This window comes from Protopterus annectens, chromosome 3.part1, assembly GCF_019279795.1.
Source record: "Protopterus annectens isolate FY-2018-M chromosome 3.part1, PAN1.0, whole genome shotgun sequence".
NCBI lineage: Eukaryota > Metazoa > Chordata > Ceratodontiformes > Protopteridae > Protopterus > Protopterus annectens.
In genome coordinates, this window is record NC_056732.1 from 430,943,132 (window position 1) to 430,965,644 (window position 22,513).

Consider the following 22,513-nt stretch of genomic DNA (forward strand, 5'->3'; position numbering starts at 1 on the left):
ATTGGGGACATTCTGTCAACTCAGGAACAGATAAGAGCTATGTGGTGTGTGTGTGTGTGTGTGTGTGTGTGTGTGTGTGTGTGTGTGTGTGTGTGTGTGTGTGTGTGTGTGTGTGTGTGTGTGTGTGTGTGTCCATGTGTGTGTGTGTGTTTTAGACAAAGTAATTAGGGTGCGTCTCTGCCAATGGTATGTATGGGTCATCAGTGTAATCTGCCACAAGAATGTGTTGATTAGCACTAAGGATAGTTAAGGGTAATTGTAATGACATACAGATTAGTTGATTTTGAAGTCTTTCCTCATTGTAGCTAAAAAAATTTTTGGATCGTAAATTGCCACATAATGTAAACAGATCCTTTTTTATCACAGCTGTTAGTGGCAGTGAAGGGGTTCTTTATGAATCCTCAGGGCAGTTATAAAATGCCAGGATTTGCAAGTACAAATTAGAACAGTCTGGAAGAAAGAGACACAAACAGTTCAAGTAGTATTAAGTGCAAAAGGATTAATAAAAAAAAGAATTTACAATCATACTAAAATATGGTACCAATACTCATAACACCATATGAACTGCAGAAGGAGGCAATTCTGAATAGATTGTGGGTGCTGAGAAGAGCACTCTTGGCAAACATCAAAGATTGAATCAGTGTTAATCTCATGAACTTTAACTGTATCCTGAATGAGGAAGGAGATCCATTCCTGTCATGGTATTAGAAACCCAAAACATTTGGAGAAATAAAAAAGAGACATGCCATTACATTGTTATAGCCACATTGTACACTTGCATTTTTCTTTATTATTCATGTAAGCACATGTTTTTATGGCAAGTAGAGACAACTACTTGCTGAAGTGATACATTCATATTTATTCAATCCATAAGTGGAATCAGAACGATCTCAAATCCATCTGCATGTTCTGACTGGACTTACTCATGTCATCTCAGCTAGCAACTGCACTACAAAGTAAAGAGTCCAGAGTCTCACTCTTCAGCCAATTAATGACACTTGTGACAAATGTCACCATTCCTTTACTTCTCCTGAAGCTCATACACATTACACTCACACTAACTGTGCAGGTTAGTTTCCAAATATTTTACTGCTTTTAATTCTCCTATATTTTCTTAATTTTTTCACTGACATTTATTTTTTCCTATTTACATTACATATGTGAACATTAAATGCATCAAAATAAAACATTTTACTGCCAACTGCATTTCCAGTTCCACAGTTCAAACATTCTCACATTCACTTGCTCAAACAACTTACTTTCCATGCAATTCATTTTTTTATAGATATAATTACTTAAAATGAACGATGCCAGCCAACAGTTAGTCTACCAAGAATAGATAGTGCTGACTGTTAATAATGCTGTGATCTTCTTTTACACTTCTGTTGGTACTGACAGCTTTGAAATGCATGTTTAAATATTCATTGATTATAAGCACCTTTTTTCACCTCTTGTGTAGCTGTATTTAGTACGTCTGATGATTGATCTTCTCACATTTCTTTTATAGTGTAGTGTATACCTACACACTTTTGTTATGGGGCATACACTGATAGAAATTTTGATGCCTACCTCTTGTCTTCTATTTCTAGGTTTACCTCATGTCATTTTGACCCATGTATTATATGACCTAGTCTATAACCTTTTATTCATCCACTCAGGTCACTAATTTCAAGTTTGCTCACTTTAGTTTGCTCTGTAGGTCAGAAAATGATTCTGATGCCTTTTTATATATTTGTTTCTTGCCTTTGCCTACATAGTTTACTTATTTTTCTTTTCTGCTGGGTCTATATGCTGTTTCTCTCACAACTGACCTTCAACCTGACCAGTGTCTATGTCCACTATCAAAGCTGTGTTGGCTTTAGGAAGTAAATGATACTTTGATGAGTAGTCATGGTTCTGATATAAGCTGGCCTGGCCACAAATAATTGTAAAGCCTGAGAGCTCCTAACATGCTAATCCCTCTGGTGTATAATTCATTCACTGATCTCACTCTTGTGCCTGAGAGCTCCTAACATGCTAATCCCTCTGGTGTATAGTTCATTCACTCATCTCACTCTTGTGCCTGAGAGCTCCTAACATGCTAATTCCTCTGGTGTATAGTTCATTCACTCATCTCACTCTTGTGCCTGAGAGCTCCTAACATGCTAATCCCTCTGGTGTATAGTTCATTCACTGATCTCACTCTTGTGCCTGAGAGCTCCTAACATGCTAATCCCTCTGGTGTATAGTTCATTCACTCATCTCACTCTTGTGCCTGAGAGCTCCTAACATGCTAATCCCTCTGGTGTATAATTCATTCACTGATCTCACTCTTGTGCCTGAGAGCTCCTAACATGCTAATCCCTCTGGTGTATAATTCATTCACTGATCTCACTCTTGTGCCTGAGAGCTCCTAACATGCTAATCCCTCTGGTGTATAGTTCATTCACTGATCTCACTCTTGTGCCTGAGAGCTCCTAACATGCTAATCCCTCTGGTGTATAGTTCATTCACTCATCTCACTCTTGTGGCTGAGAGCTCCTAACATGCTAATCCCTCTGGTGTATAGTTCATTCACTCATCTCACTCTTGTGCCTGAGAGCTCCTAACATGCTAATCCCTCTGGTGTATAGTTCATTCACTCATCTCACTCTTGTGCCTGAGAGCTCCTAACATGCTAATCCCTCTGGTGTATAGTTCATTCACTCATCTCACTCTTGTGCCTGAGAGCTCCTAACATGCTAATCCCTCTGGTGTATAGTTCATTCACTGATCTCACTCTTGTGCCTGAGAGCTCCTAACATGCTAATCCCTCTGGTGTATAGTTCATTCACTCATCTCACTCTTGTGCCTGAGAGCTCCTAACATGCTAATCCCTCTGGTGTATAATTCCTTCACTGATCTCACTCTTGTGCCTGAGAGCTCCTAACATGCTAATCCCTCTGGTGTATAGTTCATTCACTGATCTCACTCTTGTGCCTGAGAGCTCCTAACATGCTAATCCCTCTGGTGTATTGTTCATTCACTGATCTCACTCTTGTGGCTGAGAGCTCCTAACATGCTAATCCCTCTGGTGTATTGTTCATTCACTGATCTCACTCTTGTGGCTGAGAGCTCCTAACATGCTAATCCCTCTGGTGTATAGTTCATTCACTCATCTCACTCTTGTGCCTGAGAGCTCCTAACATGCTAATCCCTCTGGTGTATAGTTCATTCACTCATCTCACTCTTGTGCCTGAGAGCTCCTAACATGCTAATCCCTCTGGTGTATAGTTCATTCACTGATCTCACTCTTGTGCCTGAGAGCTCCTAACATGCTAATCCCTCTGGTGTATAGTTCATTCACTCATCTCACTCTTGTGCCTGAGAGCTCCTAACATGCTAATCCCTCTGGTGTATAATTCCTTCACTGATCTCACTCTTGTGCCTGAGAGCTCCTAACATGCTAATCCCTCTGGTGTATAGTTCATTCACTGATCTCACTCTTGTGCCTGAGAGCTCCTAACATGCTAATCCCTCTGTAATTCATTCACTGATCTCACTCTTGTGCCTGAGAGCTCCTAACATGCTAATTCCTCTGGTGTATAATTCATTCACTGATCTCACTCTTGTGCCTGAGAGCTCCTAACATGCTAATTCCTCTGGTGTATAGTTCATTCACTCATCTCACTCTTGTGCCTGAGAGCTCCAAAGATGCTAATCCCTCTGGTGTATAGTTCATTCACTCATCTCACTCTTGTGCCTGAGAGCTCCTAACATGCTAATCCCTCTGGTGTATAGTTCATTCACTCATCTCACTCTTGTGCCTGAGAGCTCCTAACATGCTAATCCCTCTGGTGTATAGTTCATTCACTGATCTCACTCTTGTGCCTGAGAGCTCCCAACATGCTAATCCCTCTGGTGTATAGTTCATTCACTGATCTCACTCTTGTGCCTGAGAGCTCCTAACATGCTAATCCCTCTGGTGTATAGTTCATTCACTGATCTCACTCTTGTGCCTGAGAGCTCCTAACATGCTAATCCCTCTGGTGTATAGTTCATTCACTGATCTCACTCTTGTGCCTGAGAGCTCCTAACATGCTAATCCCTCTGGTGTATAATTCATTCACTGATCTCACTCTTGTGCCTGAGAGCTCCTAACATGCTAATCCCTCTGGTGTATAGTTCATTCACTCATCTCACTCTTGTGCCTGAGAGCTCCTAACATGCTAATCCCTCTGGTGTATAATTCATTCACTGATCTCACTCTTGTGCCTGAGAGCTCCTAACATGCTAATCCCTCTGGTGTATAATTCATTCACTGATCTCACTCTTGTGCCTGAGAGCTCCTAACATGCTAATCCCTCTGGTGTATAGTTCATTCACTGATCTCACTCTTGTGCCTGAGAGCTCCTAACATGCTAATCCCTCTGGTGTATAGTTCATTCACTCATCTCACTCTTGTGGCTGAGAGCTCCTAACATGCTAATCCCTCTGGTGTATAGTTCATTCACTCATCTCACTCTTGTGCCTGAGAGCTCCTAACATGCTAATCCCTCTGGTGTATAGTTCATTCACTCATCTCACTCTTGTGCCTGAGAGCTCCTAACATGCTAATCCCTCTGGTGTATAGTTCATTCACTCATCTCACTCTTGTGCCTGAGAGCTCCTAACATGCTAATCCCTCTGGTGTATAATTCATTCACTGATCTCACTCTTGTGCCTGAGAGCTCCTAACATGCTAATCCCTCTGGTGTATAGTTCATTCACTCATCTCACTCTTGTGCCTGAGAGCTCCTAACATGCTAATCCCTCTGGTGTATAATTCCTTCACTGATCTCACTCTTGTGCCTGAGAGCTCCTAACATGCTAATCCCTCTGGTGTATAGTTCATTCACTGATCTCACTCTTGTGCCTGAGAGCTCCTAACATGCTAATCCCTCTGGTGTATAATTCATTCACTGATCTCACTCTTGTGCCTGAGAGCTCCTAACATGCTAATCCCTCTGGTGTATAGTTCATTCACTGATCTCACTCTTGTGCCTGAGAGCTCCTAACATGCTAATCCCTCTGGTGTATAGTTCATTCACTCATCTCACTCTTGTGCCTGAGAGCTCCTAACATGCTAATCCCTCTGGTGTATAGTTCATTCACTCATCTCACTCTTGTGCCTGAGAGCTCCTAACATGCTAATCCCTCTGGTGTATAGTTCATTCACTCATCTCACTCTTGTGCCTGAGAGCTCCTAACATGCTAATCCCTCTGGTGTATAGTTCATTCACTCATCTCACTCTTGTGCCTGAGAGCTCCTAACATGCTAATCCCTCTGGTGTATAGTTCATTCACTCATCTCACTCTTGTGCCTGAGAGCTCCTAACATGCTAATCCCTCTGGTGTATAGTTCCTTCACTGATCTCACTCTTGTGCCTGAGAGCTCCTAACATGCTAATCCCTCTGGTGTATAATTCATTCACTGATCTCACTCTTGTGCCTGAGAGCTCCTAACATGCTAATCCCTCTGGTGTATAGTTCATTCACTCATCTCACTCTTGTGCCTGAGAGCTCCTAAGATGCTAATCCCTCTGGTGTATAGTTCATTCACTCATCTCACTCTTGTGCCTGAGAGCTCATAACATGCTAATCCCTCTGGTGTATAGTTCATTCACTCATCTCACTCTTGTGCCTGAGAGCTCCTAACATGCTAATCCCTCTGGTGTATAGTTCATTCACTGATCTCACTCTTGTGCCTGAGAGCTCCTAACATGCTAATCCCTCTGGTGTATAGTTCATTCACTGATCTCACTCTTGTGCCTGAGAGCTCCTAACATGCTAATCCCTCTGGTGTATAGTTCATTCACTGATCTCACTCTTGTGCCTGAGAGCTCCTAACATGCTAATCCCTCTGGTGTATAGTTCATTCACTCATCTCACTCTTGTGCCTGAGAGCTCCTAACATACTAATCCCTCTGGTGTATAGTTCATTCACTCATCTCACTCTTGTGCCTGAGAGCTCCTAACATGCTAATCCCTCTGGTGTATAGTTCATTCACTCATCTCACTCTTGTGCCTGAGAGCTCCTAACATGCTAATCCCTCTGGTGTATAATTCCTTCACTGATCTCACTCTTGTGCCTGAGAGCTCCTAACATGCTAATCCCTCTGGTGTATAATTCCTTCACTGATCTCACTCTTGTGCCTGAGAGCTCCTAACATGCTAATCCCTCTGGTGTATAATTCATTCACTGATCTCACTCTTGTGCCTGAGAGCTCCTAACATGCTAATCTCTCTGGTGTATAGTTCATTCACTCATCTCACTCTTGTGCCTGAGAGCTCCTAACATGCTAATCCCTCTGGTGTATAGTTCATTCACTGATCTCACTCTTGTGCCTGAGAGCTCCTAACATGCTAATCCCCCTGGTGTATAGTTCATTCACTCATCTCACTCTTGTGCCTGAGAGCTCCTATCATGCTAATCCCTCTGGTGTATAGTTCATTCACTCATCTCACTCTTGTGCCTGAGAGCTCCTAACATGCTAATCCCTCTGGTGTATGATTCATTCACTGATCTCACTCTTGTGCCTGAGAGCTCCTAACATGCTAATCCCTCTGGTGTATAGTTCATTCACTCATCTCACTCTTGTGCCTGAGAGCTCCTAACATGCTAATCCCTCTGGTGTATAATTCATTCACTGATCTCACTCTTGTGCCTGAGAGCTCTTAACATGCTAATCCCTCTGGTGGATAGTTCATTCACTGATCTCACTCTTGTGCCTGAGAGCTACTAACATGCTAATCCCTCTGGTGTATAATTCATTCACTGATCTCACTCTTGTGCCTGAGAGCTCCTAACATGCTAATCCCTCTGGTGTATAGTTCATTCACTGATCTCACTCTTGTGCCTGAGAGCTCCTAACATGCTAATCCCTCTGGTGTATAATTCCTTCACTGATCTCACTCTTGTGCCTGAGAGCTCCTAACATGCTAATCCCTCTGGTGTATAGTTCATTCACTCATCTCACTCTTGTGCCTGAGAGCTCCTAAGATGCTAATCCCTCTGGTGTATAATTCATTCACTGATCTCACTCTTGTGCCTGAGAGCTCCTAACATGCTAATCCCTCTGGTGTATAATTCCTTCACTGATCTCACTCTTGTGCCTGAGAGCTCCTAACATGCTAATCCCTCTGGTGTATAGTTCATTCACTGATCTCACTCTTGTGCCTGAGAGCTCCTAACATGCTAATCCCTCTGGTGTATAATTCATTCACTGATCTCACTCTTGTGCCTGAGAGCTCCTAACATGCTAATCCCTCTGGTGTATAGTTCATTCACTCATCTCACTCTTGTGCCTGAGAGCTCCTAACATGCTAATCCCTCTGGTGTATAGTTCATTCACTGATCTCACTCTTGTGCCTGAGAGCTCCTAACATGCTAATCCCTCTGGTGTATAATTCCTTCACTGATCTCACTCTTGTGCCTGAGAGCTCCTAACATGCTAATCCCTCTGGTGTATAATTCATTCACTGATCTCACTCTTGTGCCTGAGAGCTCCTAACATGCTAATCCCTCTGGTGTATAATTCCTTCACTGATCTCACTCTTGTGCCTGAGAGCTCCTAACATGCTAATCCCTCTGGTGTATAATTCATTCACTGATCTCACTCTTGTGCCTGAGAGCTCCTAACATGCTAATCCCTCTGGTGTATAGTTCATTCACTCATCTCACTCTTGTGCCTGAGAGCTCCTAACATGCTAATCCCTCTGGTGTATAATTCATTCACTGATCTCACTCTTGTGCCTGAGAGCTCCTAACATGCTAATCCCTCTGGTGTATAATTCCTTCACTGATCTAACTCTTGTGCCTGAGAGCTCCTAACATGCTAATCCCTCTGATGTATAATTCATTCACTGATCTCACTCTTGTGCCTGAGAGCTCCTAACATGCTAATCCCTCTGGTGTATAGTTCATTCACTCATCTCACTCTTGTGCCTGAGAGCTCCTAACATGCTAATCCCTCTGGTGTATAGTTCATTCACTGATCTCACTCTTGTGCCTGAGAGCTCCTAACATGCTAATCCCTCTGGTGTATAGTTCATTCACTCATCTCACTCTTGTTTGCATGCACCTAAGATCGGTTGGAGTCCTGGGTTTGAAGTGTCCATCCTTTGTATGAGGGCAGAGTACTGTCTTGGTGTGTATTAGAATATTCCTCCTAAAATGTCCCTCTGTTGTCTGTAATAATGTCATAAAAAGCAGACTATGGCAAAAGTACTGGGGTTGTGCAGAATCTAAACCAATGATCTTACCTATAAGGACATACCTGTGTTCAGTTTGTTGAGTGGTACCATCTTACTCTATAACGATGGCCTGTTCCGTTCTAGCAGTGATGTGAAGCCCAGCATTTGCATATGCAATAAGACACAAGGACTAAGAATGGTGCAGATATTAAGGCATGCTCCTGAGTATTGCAAAACACAACTCTGGATAAGAGGTAATATCTATATCATGGATATGTGAATGCCTTACTACACATAGAAAATGGGCACCTGCATATTTTTTTTTTTTGCAGTTTGAATTTTATATTTCATTGTTTGTGGATGGTAACTGTATATGTTGAAGTATATTTATTGTAAAGCAGTTCTTCCACTCATTTTAATTAATTTGTTATTGGGCAGAGTTATAACTTTTTAACTACATGGAATGCTGGTATGAAATGTTCATGGCAACCATTTTATTTTAGGGACCTTTCTGTCAACCTGATGTGTGCTGTTGTACGATTTAATTTCTAAATTTCTTAACACTCTTTTCTATATACCATGTTTTGAATCTGAATTGCACAAAGCAATGTTATAGACAAACAACAAAATACATTTCTGCCTCGTATATGCTTAGCTGCACATTTCTCAATGTCAATGAGCGAATAGTACATGTGCACAAAAACTAAGACCTTAGCTTTTTCATTGAACTGAACAATACATTGCCTGAGTTTGCTGCAATACCTCAAAATATGTATAAAACTAAAGCACTTCATTTGCTGATTAGCAGTGATATTTATATAGTAAAAAGCTCTAGATGCAGTAAGAATTAATGTAGAATCTATACTATGCATAACCGTAAGCTGTCTGATGAAGCAGAAAGCATGGTGTGGTGTTGAACAGGCAAGATGCTAATAGTGAAGTGTGACTTGCTGCTAAAAAGAATCTGCGCTTGGTTTCCAACATACATTTTCCAAACACTTTCACACTAAAATATTTCATCTTTGCTTTTCACTTTGCATTGCAATGTCTTTTGGCGTCTCCCGTTTGCTGTGAGGCGACAGTGCTAGCCGCTGCATCACTGCAAATGATCGTAATTTTATAATAATTTTGCAATTATTATCTTCACTTCTGTGTTTTGCTGCACATTCTCAGTAGTCTTATAATCCAAAGTAATTAAGAAATTAAATCAGTAATTGCAAAATTATTCTAGGAATTAAGAAGACCATTTGCAATGCAAAGTGTGCAGCAGAAGTCTCTGAGGACAGGAGTATGATGGACTTGAGACTGATACATGTATCGCAGCAGTGTAACATGTTGTTCCAACAGTCCTGTCAGTCAGTCTCTAATTACAATGGGCCAAGGCAGAGACATAGTTCAAACATCATGCATACTGAGCACTTGATCTGCATCAGATCAGCCACAGATGTAAATATAATCCAACTCTAGACAGTCCTCCATGTTCTAGCCCATCTTGTAATCTTCTTGTACTGTAAGAATTAGAAATCAAAGCAAAATCAATTCAAATTTGAGGGTTGCTTAAGATAGCTGCATAAAACTCTCCTCTCTATAAAAAAAAAAAAAATAAATAAAAGAAAGGAAAACAGCCCATACAGCTGATAGAACTTGGATACTGAGATGAGAAACTTGTGAACTTGTGACATGCAATCGGACAGACAACATGTCAAGCAAAGCTTCTGGATGTGCTGGGTGGTACAGGATCAAATCATGACTAGTGGTATGCAAATGAAGAGGCTGGGCCAGCATACCAATTTTATAGGTTCATAGGTTCATAGAACAATACTAGGTTATTGGCTCAGTGGCCCTTATAAGTTTAGTCAAGAATTTTGCCCGTGTTCCCACAAAGTCAGCACCTGTTTCCACTGTCCAGCAGGGACACAGGTGGGATCCCAGGGGTGTGTTTTATGTTTCCCATCCAGTCATCCAGGTTTCTCTTAAAGAGGGCTAGTGAGGTACTCTACTTGACACGGAGAGGAAGTCTATTCCACAGATGGGGGAGTCTATGGGACACAAATCTATCCCACTAACAACTTATATTAATGTCACAGACTTGATAGAGGCCTTGCATGCAGGTTGCATGAGTGCAGTTTGACTTGTCGATATGCAGCACCTCCATCAAGGCTGGGTCTGACACGGCCTTGTATGCCAGACACAGGTCACCTCTGAGCAGTCTGTACAAGACTGAGTAGAGGGACAGGGCTTTTAGCCTGTCTGTGTAGGATAAGTGTTTGAGACCCAGGATTTTCCTAGTCAGGAACCTCTGTGGTCTCTTGCACTGCTGAATGTGTTTGGCAAGGTACATGCCAAAGGGCACATTGTACTCGAAAATGGGTCTGATAAGGGAAGAGTACAGGAATGTTATAACCTCCTTGTTCCTGGATGAAATACCCTTACTTATGAGGTGGGCCATATAGAAAGCCTTCACTACAATGGAGGCAACATGATGGTCGTCAGTTTGCTATTAACCTGAGTGCCCAAGTCCCTCACAACTGATAGCATGCTTATCATGTTGTTATTAATGTAATAATTAGTCAGGGTGCCATTTTCCCCAAAATGGATAATGATGAATTTCTTGGCATCCAGTATGAGGCCATGCTTCTGGCATGAGTTATTAGTTTGGGTAAGGCCCTCTTGGAGGATATTCATATCACCAGGAGAATTTAAGACAGCACCCAGTTTGCAGTCACTCCAGGGTCGCAGTGCAGCGGGGAAGGGGACATATTCCATTTACTTGCCAATAATACTTGTTAGTCAAATGAAGTGTCAGTCAAATGAAGTGTCAATCAAATGAAATTCCAGTCAAATGGGGTCAGGCAAATGGGTGTCAGTCAACTGGAAGTTAGGGCAAATGAAGTAGACCCATATATATATATATATATATATATATATATATATATATATATATATATATATATACACACACACACACACACACACACACACACACACACACACACACACACACACACACACACACACACACACACACACACATATATATATATATATATATATATATATATATATATATATATATAGTTTGGCAATATTTTGGCAAAGTCTAGGAAGCATGATTTATTTATGACAGAGTCTGATTTTACTCTTAGGATAAAGATGATGGTATTGTCATCTGTGCTCCTTATAGGGAATATAACCTTAGGTGAGGACCAGGCAGGACATAAGTGTGTCAACATGATATGTAAGATATTTTCATCCCTAGTTCAAATACATAATATTTTTTCCAAATTGATTTGATTAGCAGTGTCAGTTATATATAGATACATTTATCTGCAGTTGAATGGCATATATAAGCCTAGCCAAATTGTACCCTGGCTTTTGAAACCCAAGAAAATTATTTTCCTGTGCCCCTGTCAAGCAGAGCCACAGAAGTGATCCCCGGGGTGAATTTACTATCTCCCATCCAATCATCAAGATTTTTCTTGAAGAGTGCTAATGAGGAGCTTTGTTTGATATAGATAGGTAGTTTGTTCCAGAGTATGGGAAGTCTCGGAGATAGGAATCTATCCCTCCAGCATGTTCTGTTTATTGTGGTGACAAGGTTTAGGTCCCTAGAGCGTGTAGCTTGGCGGGATTGGGATTTCTTTAAGTGGAGCATGTCCAACAGCTCTGGGTTTGACATAGCTTTGTATGTTAGGCAGAGATCGCCTCTGAGTAGGCGATATGCAACAGAGTAAAGCTGGAGTTTTTTGAGACGGTCTGCGTAGGGCATCTGTTTGAGGCCGGTAATCCTCTTTGTGAGGTATTTCTGTGGCCTTTCCAGTTGTTGTAGATGTCTTGTGGGTCTAATGAGTGATGAGTAGAGGGGAACAATGACCTCTTTTTTCCTGGATGAGAAACCTTTTGTGATGAGGTGTGCACGTAGAAGTATTTCCTGACTACTGTGGGGATGTGATTATCAAAGGAGATACTACTGTCCACCTGTGTCCCAAGGTCTCTTATCACACTTTCAGTGTTAAGTAGCCTACCGCCTATGTGGTAGTTCATGGGTACAGAGTTTTTACCAAAAGGGATGACAATGCACTTTTTGGCATTTAGCTTGAGGCCATGGCTTTGACACCAGGCATCTGTCTCAGTGAGACCCTTTTGTAGGATGTCTACATCGTTAGAAGATTTGATTATGGCTCCTAGTTTGCAGTCATCTGCGAACTTTGTTAGCCAAAGACCTTCTGTGTTAGCCTGTACTTCAGAGAAGTAGATACCAAACAGGAGATGACCTAGGACTGAACCCTGTGGTACTCCACTTGTCACTGGTCTGAAGTTGGATTTAGAGTCTGCTTCTTTCACAGTGTTGGTTCGGACAGTGAACCAGTTGGCAACCCATCTTGTGACATAGGGATTTATACCTAGTTTAGTGAGTTTGTCTATAATTCCAGAGTGGGGGATGGTGTTGAAAGCCTTGGCGAGATCTACTTAGGCTGTGTGTACCACCTTACCCTCATCTACAGCTTTGCTGACCACTTCAAAGAAATCTATCAGGTTTAGGAGACATGATCTGCCTTTTACAAACCTGAACTGAGTAGGTTCCAGAGTTTGGAGATTACCAATGTCATTGCTTATAAGTTCCATGATGATATGCTCCATAGCCTTGCAGAACAGAATCATCAGGCTAATGGGGCTGTAGTTTCCAGGGTCCGTGGTGGCTCCCCCTTTGTGGAGTGGGATAACCGTTGCTGTGTGCCATTCAGTGGGCACAAAGCCTGAGATGAGGCTATGATTGAACATGGTACTTAGGTGGGCTGCCAGTTCGTTCTGTAGTTCATGTAGAACGCAACCTGGGATGTTGTCAGGTCCTATGGATGCTGTGTTCTTGGCTTTGGAGAGTATGTTTTTTACCTGTGCAGTCATGATTAAAGGTACTTTGCATTCTTCCGGTATAGAGATGGGCCCTTTAGGGGATGAGAGAGGGTTAAAGTTAGCACTGAACCTATCTGCCAGGATGTTATCAATATCAGTTGGTTCTGTATATTTAGTGTCATTGTGCTGTAACTCAGAGCAGATCTGAGTGTTGCCATTGAGATTCTTGACATAGCTATAGAATGCTTTGTGATTGTCTTTAGAATCAGTGGCGATTTTGCTTTCGTAACTAGCTTTGGAGGATTTTATGAGGGATCTCAGCTTCTTTCTGAGGCTGACCATGGAGTTCCTCCAATCATGGGATTTTACTCTTTTTTGCAACAGTTTCTTTCTTCTGTTGTAGAATTTGTTTATAACAGGGGACCACCAGATTGGCTACCTTTTTTTGGAGGATAGCATCTTGGTTCTGTTAGGGATTGCATGATCCATGCACTTGTGTAAGTGCTTATAAAGTGCAATTGTATAGGATTCAGCAGTTGTATCTCTATTGTCCATCAGCATGGGTGTAGTAAAGTTTGCCACTTCTGTCTTAAGAAGGGTGAAGTTGGCTTTGGAGAAATTTTTTATGGTGGTTTCCTAATGGGGGGTTGGGCTGGGATGTGGATGTCTAGGGTGATTTGCTTGTGGTCGGATCTAACCAACAAGGAATTGACCTCTGGTGTGGAACAATGGTTGCCCATGTTGGTAATGACCAGGTCTAGGATATTGCTGCCCCTGGTGGGTGTGTGGATATGTTGATCCAAGGCATTGGAATTTACGAATTCCAGAAAATGTTGAGCACAAGAGTTGGTACATGAGTAGTTTTCCCAGTTAATGGTGGGGTAGTTTAAATCACCAATTATTAGGGTGTTATGTTGTTCCCTAATATTTTCCAGTGTATCAAGAAATGAGGAGTGGAAATCCTGGTGCATGGTGGGGATCTGTAGCAAGCTACAATTTGCACTGCGGTCTTGCCCAGAGTTAGTTGCACTTGGATAATCTCAGATGCATTATGCTGAGCAACTAACCTGGAGGTGTGGATTTCCTTAATGAATATGGACACGCCTCCGCCTTTAGTGCTTCGGTCCAAGTTAGGTGGCCGAAAGGTGTGGTATGAATTATAACCTGGTAATGCAGGGATGCTCTCTGGAGCCTTGAACCAGGTCTTGGTCACTGCACAGATGTTGATATTCTCCATTTTAAGGAGTGCCTCGAGTGAGTGCATTTTGAGGTTTAGACTTCTAGCATTGAGTAGCATTACCCTCTGATTTTGCTTGCTTGTACCTGTTACTTTGGTGAATTTGTCATTTGAGTCCCACCTATATCCAGGACTTTTCTTAGTCTCAAACTTGGTAGAGGGTACATATGGCATATGTAAAATCATATAGCATTCAGTGTCTCTGATATTTGCTTTTGCATAAACAGTTTCTATCCTCATGTTCTTTTCTTGGCTTGTTTTTCCCTTTAGTTATTTCCTGGCTTCTTGTGTTGCTTTACAAAAGCTGATATACTGCCATCTATAGGTAACTGAAAGCTACTACAATAAAAAATAAGATGCAATTATAAAGGACAATATAAACCAGGCTTTAATAATGCTACAGGTTTTATTATCATTTAAGCAGAGAAAAACTTTTAAATCACCTATTTTATTGTTGAAAGTTCTAGCATTTTACAAGTCTACCTCTAGTTCACCTCTAATTTGTAACGTAATTTTTTTGAAGAGTTTTACTATCCAGGGGTATATCTGAATGCAGTGAAATTTGAAGTTTTCCATCTAGCTGCACATCTTACCACAGGTTAACAAGTACTGACCTTCTATTTTTTGATACCGCTTTTTTAGTCATTGATCAACTGAAAACAAATTGTGTTTACATGCAGGTGCTGTATGAGATGTTACAGGGATTTTGCTAAGCAGATTTTTTTCCAAACTCCCTAAGATGTTTAATGTAATGTGCAAAGTACTAATTCTAGCACGTTCATCATATGTACCTAGATGCAAGCCTCTCCAAACCTGTCAAACATGCTTCATTTTTGTATGAGGAATGCAACTCTAAAAGTGTCATGTCTTTTAAGCTGCCTGCATCTCTTCTTTGTATGCTTAAATGAAATCCCCATTATCTAACAACTTAGAGAGAGACATAGCTTACATATTATTTCTCAGTATTTCTGTTGTCTCAATGTAATTTAGTTCTTTTCTCTGTATCTGGAACCATTGGCAGTATTTGCCTTCTCTTGTCAATGTTAATCAGCTGTTCGTTTCAGTTTGCTCTATATGCCACCTATTAAATATGCAGCCAGACTTTTGAATTTGGCAGTCACTTTGTTCCACATCATTGTGCAGGCTATTTATTTTCAGCTGGGACTTTTATTTCTCCTTGCTTGGATGGCAGTCTTGACAAAGGCTGCCAGGTCCTATCCTTTTCTGTAGAATCCAAACTTCTCTAGAATGCTGCCATCGCCTCATGCCTACTGCATTGAAACTAAACTTCTGTCTTAGCTGGCAGAAATTACATGCCATAAGAGGTGCTATGTGTCTCATTAGCATAGTTTGTAGTCCATTCAGAAAAAGCAGTCATCTTTTGAACAATTATTTTTTTACAGTTTCAAAAAATGGCTCCAAGAAGTGTCTCCAGTAAAGGATTTATTGCAGATTGTAACGAGTTGTTGAACTGCGAATGTTTATGTTAGGCTTTTTGAAGAAACATTCTGTTTAATTAATTAGCCCAGATGCATGCAAAGCAACACTAGTGCATGCATATACTCTTTCTCTTCTCATCATTTCTTCTTCAGTTTTGATAGCTTTAATTTTTTTATCTTTACGCTATAGAAAATCAATCTAGTCAGATGCTATCTGCAAGTAGGATATATGGTGATTCTGAGTCTGACTCACTGAATTCAGTGCACAGGCATCTATAAAGTGCCCAGTTCAGAAAGGTCACTGTAAGATGTACAGAAGGTACACACCAAGGGATAACTCTTTCTGATTCAGAGACAGCCCTGCCATGCTTCTGTGACATGAAGACATGCAACACTGCGGAGAGCTGTCTCTGTAGCCATGCTAAATGCTAATCAGGCATTTCAGGGGAGAGGCATATACTAATTACCCATGCATTCGCCTTTGGAATTCCCTGCAGTAAGCCATTTATGTAACTGAGTGATTGTAATTTAGCATAAACACTCCTGGATGCTCAGAGTAATGAACATGGTCATAAACTTGAATTCATCCATCACTGTAGAGGTATGTACTGGGGAATTTAATGGACAAGTGGTGTTGGGGACTTCATGCATTTGGGTATATTTGGGTATATGTGGGGCTGCATGTATGAGTGCATGTGGGAATGCGTGTTTGTTACAGTAGGGGGTTAGGCAGATAATAACGTGCGTGTGTGGGGGTGAATGGGTAACTGTGCATGTGAGTGCAATCAGATGGAGGCCTGAGTGTGTGTGTGTGTGTGTGTGTGTGTGTGTGTGTGTGTGTGTGTGTGTGTGTGTGTGAGTGCAATCAGATGGAGGCCTGAGTGTGTGTGTATGTGTGTGTGTGTGTGTGTGTGTGTGTGTGTGTGTGTGTGTGTGTGTGTGTGTGTGTGTGTGTGTGTGTGTGTGTGTGTGTGTGTGTGTGTGTGTGTGTGTGTGTGTGTGTGTGTGTGTGTGTGCGTGTGTGAGAATGTGCATTGTGCGTATGTGGATTTCGGGAGCTAACAAGGAAATCTTTCCACACGGGTGGAGGAACCACTAGACATCAGGGATAAATCTGAACACATGGGTCAGGTGGAACACTGTACTCCAGCTATAACTCTAAAGTCACTGGCTGTGGGGATGCTAGATGGGGGCAGGGGGCACTTTTCACCAAGGATACATTTCATGTATCTCAGCAGTCCTTAAACATGATGTGGGTCAGAGAGAACACTAGATACCAGTGATAAGTCTTAAAGATTGTGACTTAATGGCACTTAAACATGGCTGATGGGAGCACTAGCTACCAGGGATACTCTGCATATTATGCCTGAAAGGCACTTAAAAAATAGAAGATATGAGTCAGGGTAGGTAACATTATGCATCAAGGATGCTATGAATAGTGTGACTTTAGGACACTAAAATGTATTTAGACTCTGCAGCTTTTCAACTCCCACAGAGGATATTAGTCCTTTGTACCACCACTAAAAACCAAGGATGCAATTACATAAAAAATAGAAGTAAAAATATACATTAGAATGGAGGGGGTATGCTTTGAATGCTGCACCCCTGGCATTAACCTGCTATATTACCCTTTCAATATGCAACTGAGAGTGATGTGGTGGGGGGTCTCAAAACTAGATAGCACCATGGAGAATTTTTGCAATGTGACTCAAAGTCATTTAAAAAGTTAATAAAGCAGCAGGTCTAGCCTTACTGTACAATTTCTGCACAGTAATAGCTGTCATTATTGACTAACTATAATCATTCATGATTTCCAAGGGCAGGAAAAGCACATGGGGACACATTGGGGATATTCTGACAAGTCAGGGACACAAAGTGTGTGTGTGTGTGTGTGTGTGTGTGTGTGTGTGTATGTTATTGTATGTATGGGAGATTGGAGATCCCTTTGCCAACAGAAAACATGGGCTGACAGTGTTAATTACCATAGGAACGTGTAGAAATACAGTCAGTGTAGTTAATAGTGAGTTAGTAAAATGCTAATTAGTCAATTCAGTAATGAGGGTTTTACTCACTATGGCTAATGTGTTTCTGAATCGTAAATTCCCACATTGTATATACAGCCCCTTTATCGCTGCAGCTCCTATCACGAGTGCTGGAGTTGTTTCTGAATCCTTGGGGAAGTCTCTTATTTGAAAAACAGATTACATATTCATATATACATTGGTCTGCCATCTCTTTTACTTTATGCAGTGTTAGAACAAGCTGCTTTGGAATGAGATGCATCTAACAACGTGTACAAGAAAAAAATATATGGACTACTTTACTTTAACCACACTGTTCTGTTATTGTCCCTATTTATTTAGTCTTACTGCTGAATAAGGTTTTACCGCTGAAGCAGGTCTGTGTTCAAAAAGAGCAGTTTAATTTCATTAAATTGTGTCAGTTAATTGACTGCATTTGTGTAGTTTTATATGGGATCAGAATCAGAGTTGTATAATACAATTAAAACAGGATATTTGAAAAAGAAAGCTGTTTAAATCAAAATGTCCAATATGAAATGCAAGTTATATTGAACACCATTCTAGTTAACTGAGTTTTAATCAAAGTAATCCTGGCAGGGTAGAAGATACCGCATACTGTGTATAATAGATTTCTAAACCAATCATTACTGTTCATCTGTGTATTTATTCCTTCGGTAACCGGTTAAGTGAATTGCTGGCCTTATTCAGCCTTCACCTGAACAGCAGAGATATTAGTTATAAAGCATGATTATTGGCCAAGAAGCATCACATTTTTCTTAGACAAATGTATTTGTAATTTGTTGGCGTTGAACCAAAACTATGATTTTTCAGATCTTTATTGAACCATATGATTGTGGTATACGCTGCTAATGTATTTTTTCTAGTAACATACTGTCAACAATGAAGAGTTCATCAATTCCAACTGCTAATACACTGAGCCGACAGTCCTAGAACTGACTCTTTTGTTATGCACTGGGTACCTTGGCTTGGTGGTAAAAGCATACTGGCTAGCTAGACTCAATATATTTTGTTACATGGTAACTTTGAGATCTGAATGCAAATATAATGGTGATTAACTTCTTAACTTTTCTATAAACAACAGACATAAATTCAAATTTAGAATCAAATATTTTTACAAGAATAGTCTACATTATTCTGCTCAGTTTACTATTTTTAAACATCTTTATTAAACAGCCATGTTTTACATATGCATGTGAAGAACACAAACATTAAGAAAAAGGAAAAAAAAATAGAAACATTTTCCATGACACCAGTCAGCATTTTTAGAAACAGTACCATAAATATTCTTCACCAGAACTCTTTAGTAAAGTTCATAAATTACCTTTTATCCATTTTAAAATAACATTTGTTTCATAAATGAAGAAATAATGTTTTTAAGATTATCAATGCCTTAAGCTATTCATAGCTTGATGTAACCGTATATTTTATATTACACTGTGGGTATTATAAAAGTTTTGCTGTATAGCTGCTACATAGCACAGAACAAACTATGAACAAATGATATATTTCTACATGTCTGGTGGCAGGAAATGTGCAGGTGTCCCTTGTAAGTTAACATGGTTAGGCTTGTGAGTACAGGAGCACAATGACCATCTGTATCAAAACTCAACAAAGCAGCAGAATTCCCTGAATCCTTTTCATTGAATGTCATTGAATCCCATGTAGGCAAACTAATAATCCCCTGCACAATAATGTCCTCAGTATGTTATAGTACTAGAGTTTCTGATATATATACATATGTATATATATATATATATATATATATATATATATATATATATATATATATAATTCCACAAAGCTTAGGCAAATTGTAATCCCTGGAAGGACTCAGTAAAAAGGAACATGTGATTTTTTTTCTGACTCTAATTTGGTGAACACTAGGTGATCACCATGAAACATTTAAGTAATGTGCTGTGACACTGCATATTCAGTAACATGTTAACATGACTTCAATTCAGAGCCATGCTGTCTCCACAGTTCCACTTTTACAGAATCACACCCACACTAATCTACTTCAAACCAAAACAAAGCTTACTAGCAGGGAATTTTATTAGGACTCAAATGCCTGGATCATATCAGAAAAGCAATGCTTAATTGATATGTTATTTGAAATTAATGTTTATACAAAATTCAGTTTGCGTCTACTTAGTTATGTCACCAAGAAATTAAAAGCTTTCTGAAGGAGATACAAATTAAATAAACTGATTTTATTGTCATTCCCACAGGTAATAAAGCTGCTATTTTTATGCCGTATGTAATGTTTTAAATAACTGTTCATTAATATTTTATGTTGTCCAAAGTTCCTTAACAATGGTGTTAATACGTGCAAATTTCTTTCATTATTTGTTTAGGACTTGCAAGAACATCTTGTTTAATGCCATTAGCTGTAGTTATGCTCTAGAAAGGAAAATCTGAAACTTAACCCTGTCCATACATGAAATTATGGTTATAACTCTTAAGCAAAATCTTTTGAACTCTGTTCTCTTGATATCCATAATATTTGCTAGAAAATTTTGATTTACTCTGAAACATGTTTCTCTAAGCTAAGACTAAAACATCATAACTATAATATGCAAACCACTGGAAATCATAATCTCAGGAAATCATGGTTCTAAATACCTGAAAGCACTGTAAACATTTTGCAGCCAGCACCCTACCTACTGCACCCTTCAGTGGGGGAGCAGATAGCCAGTGCCCTGCCTACTGCACCCTTCAGTGTGGGAGTGGACAGCCAGCACCCAGCCTACTGCACCCTTCAGTGGGGGAGCGGACAGCCGGTGCCCTGCCTACTGCACCCTTCAGTGGGGGAGTGGACAGCCAGTGCCCTGCCTACTGCACCCTTCAGTGGGGGAGCGGTCAGCCAGCACCCTGCCTACTGCACCCTTCAGTGGGAGAATGGACAGCCAGCACCCTGTCTACTGCACCCTTCTGTGGAGAAGCAGACAGCCAGCGCCCTGCCTACTGCACCCTTCAGTCGGGGAGCGGACAGCCAGCACCCTGCCTACTGCACCCTTCAGTGAGGGAGCAGACAGCCAGTGCCCTGCCTACTGCACCCTTCAGTGGGAGATCAGGCAGCCAGCACCCTGCCTACTGCACCCTTCAGTGGGGGAGCAGGCAGCCAGTGCCCTGCCTACTGCACCCTTCAGTGGGAGATCAGGCAGCCAGCACCCTGCCTACTGCACCCTTCAGTGGGGGATTGGGCAGTCAGCGCCCTGCTTACTGCATTCTTCAGTGGGGCAGTGGACAGCCAGTGCCCTGCCTACTGCATCCTTCAGTGGGGGAGCACTGTTACTTCCACTCACAATATCTATAGGACCTCTGAAGTCACACACATTCTGAAAAAACATGGAAAGCTCTTAACAAAGGAGTTCAACAAACTCCGAGCAAACTACAACAGTAGTGATAAAGCAAACTTTAGCATACTAAGACATTATCTTGCAGTAGTGACTTCACATACATGAAGTTTTGAGATTTGACAGTGGATGTGCTAAAAAGTATAGCTTCTGCTGCAACCTGGTAACTAAGCATAACTTTCCTTATTTGTTGTTTCCTGTCAGTGCAATTATGAATACAATGCATGGTGTATAATGACTTATAATGTATCTGTTTATCTGACCTCTAGTATTTTCTACTTCCGTATTAATCCACTCTTTTTTCAGGTATATTAAAATCTGTAATAAAGCTATTTAAAATAAGTAAATGAAATATCAGAGAGTGTACAGAAAATAATGGAATAGTGACACTAGCAAAATGAATGAGGGCTAGACAAGGGCATTGAAAACATGCTCCTAGTCTAGTGTTTTATTTCTATAGTCATGAATACAGAAAAAGGAAGTATAGCAACATAAGTAGGTTGATTCTAACACTTAAAACTATTCTGTGAGTATTTTCACATCTAATATTGATCTAATGTTGTACAACATAAGAAATATGGGTGATACCCTTAGAATGTTTTAGCAAATAATCTTTGGAAAAATATGTGGTTTCTTTTCAAAAACGTTTGAACAAGAAAAGGCTACAAGGGGATGGATTTTTGAATAAAAGAAAAATCACCAAAATAATGCTGAAGGAAAGGATTGCAGAATATACGGAAGCCAGTGAAACACAGGGTGTAACAAAAGACGAACAATTTTTAAATTAAAATTTTCTACCTGGTAATTAACACTGTTGAACAGTGCAAGCTCTTTGCCAGTCAAGTGGTAGGAGTGATTAAGGCTAATAAAGATATGCTACACCCAGGCAATAGAATTTTTCTCTTGATGAAAGGAATGCCACCTCACTGCTAGAGAGGCAGATGGAAATTGAGTGAGATACTGAAAAACATTTACTGGATATAATTGGACTTGCTCCTACACACAATATTGAATATAAAACTAAATCTATCTTGACAAAAACCTGGGCATTAAATAAATAAAATAATGGTAATTGTGATAATTACTGTGTCTGAGTGGGGAGATGGCAGATCTGGGGGAGATGTTGCAATATTACTAAAGAACAAATATTTTGAGTACATTATTATCAAGTAAGATGTTAGTGGTACTGAAAATTAGATTTTTATAGGGTTGTTTGTTTGATAGTGTCTTTATCTTTTTGTTGACTGTTTATAAGTTAAGTTATCATGTTTTGAAAAATCAACAATTGATCACTGTTACTAACAAATGGCTTGTGAGTTGCAAGATTTGGCCCAATTCAGTAAGTTTATTTCTTACTATACATTTACCCTTAGGGTATTTATTTGACTTGGT